The following is an 11,342-nucleotide window of genomic DNA, read 5'->3' as shown; positions in this document are numbered from 1 at the left end:
TGAAGAGAGAAGAAGCGTTTCCTTACACTGGACACGCTAACTGATGGACGGCTGCTGAAAGTGAAAGTGGTTTCTTTGCCTCAAGAGCTTGCACAGGACATACAGTAGCTGAGACAAAGAGCTGACGTTAGTTTTATTAGACATAATCGATGTTGTGGCTTATTTTGTGCTACACTTCCTATGGTTTCTTTTCAGTGATGTAGTGCTCGTACTTCATTTGAACGCCTGGAAGAAAAACAAATTAATCTGATATCAATTTTGTACCATAAGGCAGACAAATATAGGGGTTTCATAAATTACCAGCAGCTTATAAAGTTGCTATTGCTAGCATGTTAGCATGCATGCTAGTAAACAACTAGCTACTTTCACCTCCAGCAGACACTGGAGCAACATTGGCATTTGTTTGCACTTGTGTTTCTGTCCACCTGACCTGCCAGCCTGATATTCAGTCCTTGCTTAGCTCTGGTTTGGTCTCCATTAGCTCCTGGGAAAAAGCCCCCAGCTCGCTCGATGCTTAACTTTCTTCACCTGCTAGCTGCAACTTTAGCTCAACCACGGAATAATTGAGCAGTGAACAAAGTGTTAACAGAGGCTAAAAATGTCAGCAGAGCTGCAGAGTTTGGTGATAATTCTCATGATTAAAGCGCCATGAGTGACACAGAGTGGTCCCATTCAGTGTTTATACAGGAAATAATGATTAATGGAGGTTTGTTGTGTTCACAAACAAACTGACTGCGAATCCAACATGCAATTACAAGTTGGAGGGCCATTAGCATTTTACCGTGATTGATGTCATAGACTCTGAAGTCTTCCCACATCTTGAGTCAAACACAAATATCTTCCTGTTGGTTGGTGTGTGTTTGAACTTTGGAGAGAGCCAAGCGAGCTGTTTGTTCCTGCCTCGAGTGTTTATGCTAAGCTAACCTCTTGGCTCCTATGTAGGTAGCATAGCGCACAGACTCGAGAGTGGTAGCCCTCTTCTCATCTAATTCTTGTTAACTAAAAGCATTTTATCCAAGACATTTGTACAATGAAATATTTTTTAAAGTGAGTTGTGCGTGCTAGCTTGCGTTTACAGTCTGTCCAGGTTTTATTAAAAGTTGCATAATACCTAAATACTACCGATGATAATGCATCTGTGACTTTATCTTTTTTCAGTAAGAGAAGAAAATAACACTGACCTATGCTGAGTGGCAGAAAATAAAATCAAAACAGAACAAAATTCCCACAGTGAGCGAGTGAAGTGATAAATGGTGTTAACCAAACTAATATAACCCCCGCAGTTAAGATTTATTACTGCGAGGTATTTTGTGTGATGAAACGGTAAAACTCTCACTTCCTGAACGTTTAAGTGAAATGCTAATCGGACAAACTTTGGATGCCTTGTGCAGCCGACCCTTTAGTCTCACTCTGCAATCAGCGTAGGAGCAGTATCCTGTCCTGCATCATTCCTGCAGCCTCCTTCCCCCTCGACACTGGCTTTCACAAAGTTGATAGTGGCATTGGGGGTAGCTGCTGGAGTCACAGTGTTAGTCATCTTAAATTCTCATCCATCAACACAGTTGTCAGGGGAAGCAGACCTTACAGTATAACAACTTTAGCCTACTGTCCTTTTGTCACCAATAATTGCACAAGGTCCTGCAGTGAAATGTTTCACTGCATTGTTTACAACAAAAGCTACCCGGCGTTCAAATACAAGGTTGTATTTATTGCATTTAGCACTGATATACTGCCAGTCAGTGTTTAGAAAGCTAATTACATTAAGCCTGAGAAATATCTTCAGCACAATTAAGACATGATATTAAATCCATTAGCGAGACAGCTGCAATGCATGTTTACGCCTTCAGTTTGGCTTAAACCTGCACTGTGTACAGTGTGTGTATTGTGAGTTACCTGTTTTTCTTCATTTTGGTGCAATCAGTGATAAACAGTAATTGCATTGGCCTCCAGCACATGATGCAGACACTTGCACACTTAACTGCAGTAGTAAAGGAATTCAGTGTAGATTTCAGCTGTTTATTTTTTCTGCTTGCTTGGATTGTGTTCTGCACAAATCTCTCTGTAAAACATATCAGTACTTGTCTGGCGTCAGATTTTTCTTCACCTTAAATGAACAGGGTGCAGTCTTTTAATGAAAGAGATAGTATGGTCAGATGTAGCGAGAATGTACTCCCAATCACTCCTCTCAGCAAAGACAACATACCTTCACGTGATAGAGCCTCCTAGAGGTCGTAGGTATAATGACAGGTGTAACAAAGGGAGTCAGGTGATGCTATTGATTGACATCAACATCTAACTTTAACAAGGGAGAACGCTGTTTGCCAACATCAGTCAGACTTGTTTCTTTTAAAGGTCCAGTGTGCAGGATTTAGGGAGCTCTATTGGCAGAAATGTAATATAATATTCTTGGTTATATTTTCATTAGTGTACATTCACCTGAAAATAAGAATTGTTATGTTTTGTGTTAGTTTAGAATGAGCCCTTTATATCTGCAGAGGGAGCAGGTCCACTTCCATGGATTCATTCATGCAGTTTCTACGGTAGCCCAGAACAGACAAACCAAACAATGGCCCTTGAGAAGGCTCCTAGCATTTTTCATGTTTCTTCGATGGGAGGACGAGGCGAGGGGTGTTCAGTTCCGGTGTTAGTCGCGACCTGAAACCTCATCTCCTGATGCCACTCACACTGGACCTTTAAAGCATGACAATGATTACTGGCTCGCCTTAACCGCTGTATAATTATTGTAACCACGGCGACAAAGCTTCCCTAACCTTGGTGAGGTGGTCTTTTATCCCAAACTATGATGTTGACCAAGTTGTTTTTGTGCCTGAACTAAATAAACATTAACCGTTGAGTTAACGCTTCATCATGAATATGTCAGACGGTGTTTCGAGAGCTCTTGTCCTCCTCAAATTCATCTATTTCCTGTTGAGTTATGATGGAAAGCAGTTTTATTTGCTGGGAGGAGTGGAAGGGTGGGATTATTCAGCAACCTGTGTTTCATTGCTGTCCTGTGAAGATCATGCATGTCCAAATTGGGTGATTTCTGATTTATAAATGTCCCTTTATGGGATGAGACAATTCTCCAATCTCATTTAAATTATTATTATAGAAATAATTTAGAAACCAATTGGATTATCATTCCCATTGCTGCATCCTCATCCATTCATTAAAGCTGCAAAAGCACAACAATGGTGTTAACACAGGACGGTCAATAAGTCCTTTTTGACAGTAGACATTAATTGTCACGAAGCGGTCAGGAGACCAAGCTGGCCATGTCCTAAAAGATCCTACAGGAGCACTCAGATGGATCTCCCCTCCCAGCTGTCATTTCTCCACATCTCTTTCACCATCTCTGAGCACGAGGAAGGAGGATGTGAAATAGGAGGCTGCCCGTGCATACAGCCATTAATCACAGGCCCAGAGGTAGTAAACACTCTTTGATGGTCATTAGAAAACAGTTCTATTACAGAGGTTACTGTGTCTAGCGGTTAACCTTCTCCTCTTTGATGTATAGCAGCATGGGTTTTTAGAGCAGGGGGAGGAGGAGGAGGACGACGAGGTGGAGGAGGAGGGGGAAGCATCCTCACCTAGGCTGGAATGCCCCCCTTCAGCAGCTTCTGAATGGTTGTGCAATCATCGTGCAACCTTTTGTCTCCCTCCCCCTTTGCTCCTCCTGCTGCCCCCCCATCATTCCCTTCCTCCCTTTTTCTCCCCCTCCCTCCCTCCTGTCATCTGAAATGTGCCCTGCATAAGTGGAGGCAGCTGCTTAAGTGCTGAGACAGGGAGGAGAAGGGGAGAGTGGAAGTGGAAGGAGGGAGGTAAGGGCCGAAGAGAGAGAAAGAGAGAGTCTGACTCACAGCTAGCTTTGCTTTCCCTCCCTGAATGCTGCAGCATTTACTCCTCCCATTGCACTCAAGGTCTCTCTTTCTTTCTCTTTTCTCTCTCTTACACACACACATGCACTCATGTACACACATGCACACTTTTGCAAGCATAAATAAGCAGGGTTCAGTATTTTACGGTTTCTGGGTTGTTGAAAATAATTTTGTATTGTGCCGCCTTGGTGCATTATTGACTTGAGAGGCTTTATTGTCATCTTGTTTTTTGTTATGAAATTTTAATGCGGACCCTCATAATTAGGGTGGCTGTATTTGATGCAGCTGCCAGCCTTATCACTTGCTGTTGTGCTCCAGTGTTGGCGGTGGTATGCGCAGGGCTACTGATGCAATACAAGAAATAACACACGGTTAGAATAGTGCCAATTGTCTCTGTCAATAAAATGTCAGATGAAATGTTACTGGAGCTTAAGGGCAATTTGGCGAGGATTTGTGCCTGTGTCTTTAGTGCTCTTGTGGCAGTGGGCTTCATAGCTAAAAGCACACTCCCCTGCAGTGGAATTACATAGCGCTGGTGACGCCAGCAAAAGCCCAGGGCTTTTATCAACTGTCATTCACACAGGAGAAGCTGGATACAGGCTGCAAGGCCACCACAGCGCGGCACAGGACAAAAGCCTAATACTTGGCTGTAACTGTCAGGAAAAAAGGGCATCTAACAAGGTCAGAGAGACGCTGTGCTGAAGCTGATGCACCGTTCCAATGGCAAATCTGCACTGTGGCCTTGATTTGGATAAGCAAATGCACTGTCAAAGAAAATGCTGATAATACTCTGGCATCTCTCTCATCTCAGAACAGGTATCAAATTATCTACATATATACACACATACACACACACACACATATATATATATGTATATATATATATAAAACCAACTATACGTAAAATACAAAACATACCTCAATTCTCATTATGATAATACTAGAATTTACAACCCTGATTGCAAAAAAGTTAGCACGGTGTGTAAAAACCAAATAAAAGCAGAATGCAATCATTTGCAAACGAGTTGTGTTCCTGAGGTCATTAATATAACATCCTTTATACAATCACAAAGTGGTGAACCTCACTCCATCCTCGCTTGTGACCGACTGAGCCGTTCCAGGATGCTCCTTTCAGACCCAATCATGACACTATCACCTGTTACCAATCAACCTGTTTACCTGTGGAATGATCCAAACAGGTGTTACACATTACATATATTGTCTTTGTGCTGTTTTCAGTTGACTATATGTTTTTGCAATTTAGAAATTATTACATTGTACTGTTTATTCTATGTTTATTTATGTTTTTACACAACACCACAACTCTTGGATTTGCGGTTGTACTGTTGCTCTGTATTGACAACTGCCTCAATACCTCAAATTTTACTTTTGATCAAATACTTTTTAGTAAATTAATCCATCAGTTGAATGACATGAAATTAATCAGCAACTATTTTTCTGAACAATGAACTGTCATGTTTTAACAATCACTGGTTTCATGTTCTCAGGTGTTTAGTTAGTTTTCCTTTATTTATATGTTTATTTATAATCATTTTTGGGACTTCCTATTTTATTCTGTGACAGGAAATGAGGGAAACTGGGGATTTTTTTTAGGTTGAGGGTCAGTGCTTTTACTACTTCCATCAAGGCATCAAGGCAGCCTAATTTTGAGCTAAAAAGCTTTTGGATTTGGATTACTGGGCAATTTTAACTACTTAATTAATAGCATAGATTTCTGTGTTTTACTATCTGTGATATTATCATCTTCTTTGTGGATGAGGAGAACTTCAGTTATTTTACTGTAGGAAAGACACAGGTTGTGTAACACTTCATAGCTTCATATGTTGAATTCATTGTTTACACCAGCAGCACCACTGAGTCTGACTCCAACAGGTTTTCACTGGCAGTTTACTGGAGGTTGTAGAGGCCTTAGGTCATGTCCACACATATGTACAACTTCTTTTTTAGATGTTCTTGGTCACAAACCAATTTTATTAAAGAACTCAATCTGACTCTTACAGTAGGTTTTAGATGGTTTTCAGTGATGTACTTCTCATCCATTAGCTTGTTTTGAACCGAGAGCCAAAGAGGTACTTTTTTTTCACAGAAATGTTGATCTTACTCTGAAAACGAGATTTTCTGCAGTAGCCTAGAGGTTAAAAAGCAAGCTTTTGACCAGAGAGCTGCCAGTTGAGAAGCACGGCCGGGTAAAGTGCTTCGTGTCAGTCTCTCCTCCGTCATAGCAGTTTCACACAGAAAAAGATTTTCACAAGATAATGAACACGCGCTCCACCCGTGTTTGACCTCTTCTGTCTGCTTATATCCCTGGCTGTCACGATTCACAGGTCAGCAGCTGTGCTTCCATAAATACCCCAAGTAAACCCGATAAACATACTGCCCTTTGGAATAAGATAATTGGAGCTGTGGCTGCAAGTTTACACGACAAACTCAACGTTGTGCCGAGGAACTTTTCTAATTTTTTATCAAGGGCTTCATTTGAAAAGTTAATATAACAAACTAAATATGCAACGATCAAGAGCTGTGTTGATATAGATTAAGGAGTGCAGAATTTTTGATTTGGGGATTCTAAAGTCACCATCGGTTCAGTATTAATTCTGCAGTAATGATAAAATAATCCTGTATCATTATCATTATGTGCTTGAAGCCAGTGTTGATCCTTTAACAGCAAAGCCGAGCAGTGTTAAATGCAGTTTGGGTGCTGCATCATGGATGTTGAGCCGTTTGCATGGAAGACAAATGTGGGTTTATACCAGGTCATTGCATCACTTCGACTGTAGAGGCATAGCACTGAAAACTGTGGTTATACAACCCATGAAACAGTCTGAATGAGTGTTGTGCATGTGTGCAACGCTGATTTTCCGATCATGAATATCTGCTAAAAACAACTTATGACCACATGAAATATTGGAATCATATTACTGCTTCTTTATTAAGCTCATGTTTTTTTCAGCCAGAGGTGAATTTGAATTGACAGACGAGCATTAACATTGATGTTTTGACTTGAGATGATGAGGGTCAAGGTTTCTGACTTTGCAACATTAAATTGAGACATATTCAAGGTCTGTGTGATGTTCTTATCGATGTCTTTTCGCTCTTCATTTCTTCATAAATATTCATGAGCGGGGGTGGGCCTACAGGTCAGTGTGGGCTGTGAGCTTCCTCTGTCAGATCACTTAGAAAGAAAATCCATGAAGCAGATGGAGAAAACTGTAAATATTTATTCATTTTTAGCATTTTACATGCCAAGGACATGCAGTCATACACCTCTGAAATACAAACCAAATTTGTCTTGAACTGTTTTCATTCACAAGTTAATCGTAGGTGCAGAAATGGCGTTATAAAAGGCTGCTCACCATGCTCTCTGCTGAGACAACTGAGCACCCCGAAGATGCTCAGTTGTCTCAGATCAGTAAGCTATTTCAAAAGAGAGGGATGCCTTCACAGTTGTCTATATTTTGGATTACTAAAGTGATTAATAAACACTCTGCATTCAGTTGGTCATATCGTAGTATGCTGTTTGTTATTGCATTTGAAAATTCATTAGATGCCATAAACACACTGGCTGTTCCTTGGGATTTATATAAAATATACTTTGCGACAAAACAAACGCCACTTACTCGCAATTACATAATGACAATTACAATCCAAGGTGCAACAGCTACGCCCATATCCTGCATGAAAGCAATCGTCTGTTTTACTGTAGCAGTTGACATGATTGCTTGATGATGGATTGATTATTTTCATTATTTTGCTAATCTATAAGAAATGATGCTTGCAGTTTTGTGTTTGAAGAAAATTGTCTTGTTTTGTTTTGTGACTCCACCAATGCTGCTTGTGAATGGCACAGTGTGAGCTTGTGGAATGGCTGCATAGATTTGTGTTTTTATTGTTCCTGGATGGGATGTGCATAGTTGCACTATTCCTTGGAAATGCGCTGCCCGTTCTTTAAATTAGAGATGATGTAATGCACACCAGTCCTGCTGATACCTGATCGTAGCAGCAAGTATATGACCTGACCTCACCAGACTCCATGCCGTTAATGTGTTAAAATAGCATTTTGAAGGCCTAATATACATGAACGGTGTTTAAGTGATTCTAGAGAGGTTTGCATGTGCACCTCTATCAAACACCATGAAAATAGCTCTTTAGCCTTGTGTTAGCAGTAGTGAAATCACAGAGTAGGCAGAAAAATGATGCTAAAGGGTTACCTGGTGCCTTAAAAAGTGATGCCGGACAGGTCCTGACCAGGAGTCCGCATGTCACGACTTGGGAAGTGAAAATGTGTTGCTAGACATGTCGCTCTGCACAGGCGGATATGCTCTGAAATAGCATTGCAGCTAACCGGTCAGGGCTTTGTACCTTGAAGCTCTTCTGAACTGATTGCTGTTTTCTAGTTGCCGCTGACCTGCGATGTTATCGGTCAGTAAGTAGTGAGGCTGATTGGAGCAGCTGCCAAGCTCAGGCCATGCTGGTATTGGTATTGGTATTTTGTGCGGCACTTAACTCAAACACAACACGAGCCGACACGCTGACACGCCGACTCTGAACACAACTTCATCCACGCTGGAACAGTCTCAAGTCCGGGTTACTCTCACACAGCTGGGCACCTGGTTTTCCTGCTATCCGCAGTCAGCTTGAAAGGCCTGAAACAAAAACATGTCCACAAGATCAAGAAACCATCAAGCACAAACCAGGAAAATACTAGATTAGGAAAGAATCAACAAAAGAGCAACCTACTGTACATCTACACATATAGTGCTTAAATATTTAATATTCAATGGAGTGGTTCCCTAATTTGGACGTGAGATGTTTTCAGTGTTCATTTGTGGGCATTTATATCTCAGGTCTGTCGGACTGGCCTCTCAAGTCCATTGTTCTGATGTGAAACACCTGTTTTAGTCAGTACAAGTTCCAGTCAGGTAACTGTTTGCTGAAGTGTTGATTACTTACATAAGTAAATAATTGCATCAGGGAAATGAGTTTTCCAGTCTCTTTTTTGGATGTCTGCCTGCGAGCGCCTCACAACAATTGGTGGAGATTTTCCCTGTTTGGTTTTTTTTTATTAGATAAATTGTAAACAAAATGCAGATTGGTGAAAGAATGGAGGGTGCAAAAAGGAAATTAACAAAGTCAAACTGCTTGACATATTTCATTTGCAAAAAGAACTCGCTGACGGCGGTGTTTCTCCGAGTGCGGTGTGCATCAGCCATATTTTGATATCACTACCTCTGCTATTACCACCCCAAGGAAACACTGTACAGAATTTGTACCTTTTGTCACGGCACAGTACATTACTGTCAAACTGACAGCCGCAGTGACAAAAGTTTTTGTAGCATGTTTTCTGACACTGCACCACCTCCAGTACTCACTGAAGGCATTCAAAATGCAAATAATAGCAGCAGACAGTCTGTGTTCACATGCACATTATAACACAATTAAAGCAACAGCAACATTCTCCTGTGATCCCGAGCTTGCGCGATTTTCATTTTGCGGCGCTCAGGTTTGGTGTTTGAAAGGTTTGTTGCAGCCTGCAGGAGATATCTGCCGCAAATTAAGAGACGGAAAAGGAGGGACGCTGTATGTTGTATTTGTGTCGTGTGCCGGTATCCCTGCCAAAGATCAAGTGTAGAATCAGAGCATAAACAGAAGTTAGTCCAAGCTCTGCGCACGCCGCAGTGATTCACGAGACTGACACGTAATCCAGGTCAACGGGATTATTTCTGCCGTAACCTGAGTAACATGAGCCTCGATGTTTACATCACAGTAAAGATTGTAGTGTCACCAGTTCTAATGATAATGGAAGGAGGCTAACCAGGAGCAATTACCCACTGCCCTACATTTGTACATAATAGTAGCAATAATAGCGAAATGTGTTATAACGTCTGAAAATGTACTCGGAAGGGCTAATCACGTCACAGTGGAGACAAATGTGAGGCTTCTCATTGGATTATTCTACCCTGTGTGTGTGTGTGTGTGTGTGTGTGTGTGTGTGTGTGTGTGTGTGTGTGTGTGTGTGTGTTTTCAGGGCTCATCATCAACAGTGGCGTTCTGTTGGAGGAACTGTTTGGGATATGAGAGTGTATCTGTGCTGCTGCTGGGGGAGCGTCTCTGAATGGCTGCCCTGGGCTTTGAGCAGAATAAGGCACCGAGTGAGCTGAAGCAAGCAGCTCTGGAAAAACAGCAACACTCTGTTATTCAACCGTTGGCCTGTGCTCCAGAACATTGTGTGTACATCTGTAATCTTACCTACCCCCTGGGCTCACAGAGAACCCCCCCCCCACGAACTCTTCCTCTCCCTCCACCATCACCACCATGTTCTCTCATTCGCTCTCAGCCCTCGTGTCCACACTCCGTCTCTCCTCTCTCGCTCAGTCGCTCTCACCAGCGCGTCATTCCCTTTTTCTCTTACACAAAGATATAGTCAAGCAGATTCACCCACGCACTTTCTCACATTGACACCCATACACAAACACACCAAGGGCCTTGAAGATACACCCATGTGTGAAGATCACGCAGTCTTAATGTGTCAGAGCCACTACAGCCGGCTCGGTTTTTCTATTAATTAAAATGAAGCAGTGACGTAAAAGACAAATCTTTCTGTTTCGGGGTCATCTGCGGCTTCGTCTTTCCAGCGCGCCGCCGTGTGAGGCTCGCCCTGGTATTTCATGCGTGCATACGTGTGTGTGCGCGTGTTGTTTATCGCAGAAATCGAACCGCGAGCTGCCAGTGTTTAAATATACATGAAGGAGAGGGGGGCTACACGAATGCGATCCTGTCCTGGATGGTGAGCAGTTATGAGCTGTGTCATGTGTCAGCGCTTTCGACTGCTCTGTGCAGGGCTTTCATCAGCCTCTGCCTCTGTCACTGACACGTTCCCCTCTCCCTCACTGCTTCCAGCTCCGCTTCGCACACTGTAATAAGGAATTCATACTCTCTCTCTCTCTGGTGCCTCGGCTGTTTTGCCGCACCACTACATTGCAGTCCAAGTGTAAAAGCCTGCTGTTGTGTCAGTGAATGCGCGCGGCTCTTTGATGTGCATTGATGTCATTTTATCCCACAGATATACAGTGTTACAGTGTTAAACCAGCAGCATTTTAAAGCACGCCTTTTTCTTTTAAACCTTCGCTTCAGTTGCACAAGGTGATTGGCTTAGAGCAAAATGGATATGCATTGACATTATTTGATATATTGTCATCATCTGCTGGTTAATATGTACTGCTGTTTCCTCGGGGATTAGAAGTTGCTGTCATGCTCCAGGTTGAAGGCATCATGACATCACGCTGCTGCCTACACTTTAATAAATCTTTATTGCTTTCATTGCATTACCAATCAATCATCATTTGACGCAATTACTGTTGCGGCATAATTTTTTTTTATTTCGCCGTGTAGCAAGTGTACTGTTAACTATTTTTCTGATTTCAGGATTTGTGTGTTTATTTCTAA

This window comes from Chelmon rostratus, chromosome 9, assembly GCF_017976325.1.
Source record: "Chelmon rostratus isolate fCheRos1 chromosome 9, fCheRos1.pri, whole genome shotgun sequence".
Lineage (NCBI taxonomy): Eukaryota > Metazoa > Chordata > Actinopteri > Chaetodontiformes > Chaetodontidae > Chelmon > Chelmon rostratus.
This window is presented reverse-complemented; position numbering follows the sequence as displayed.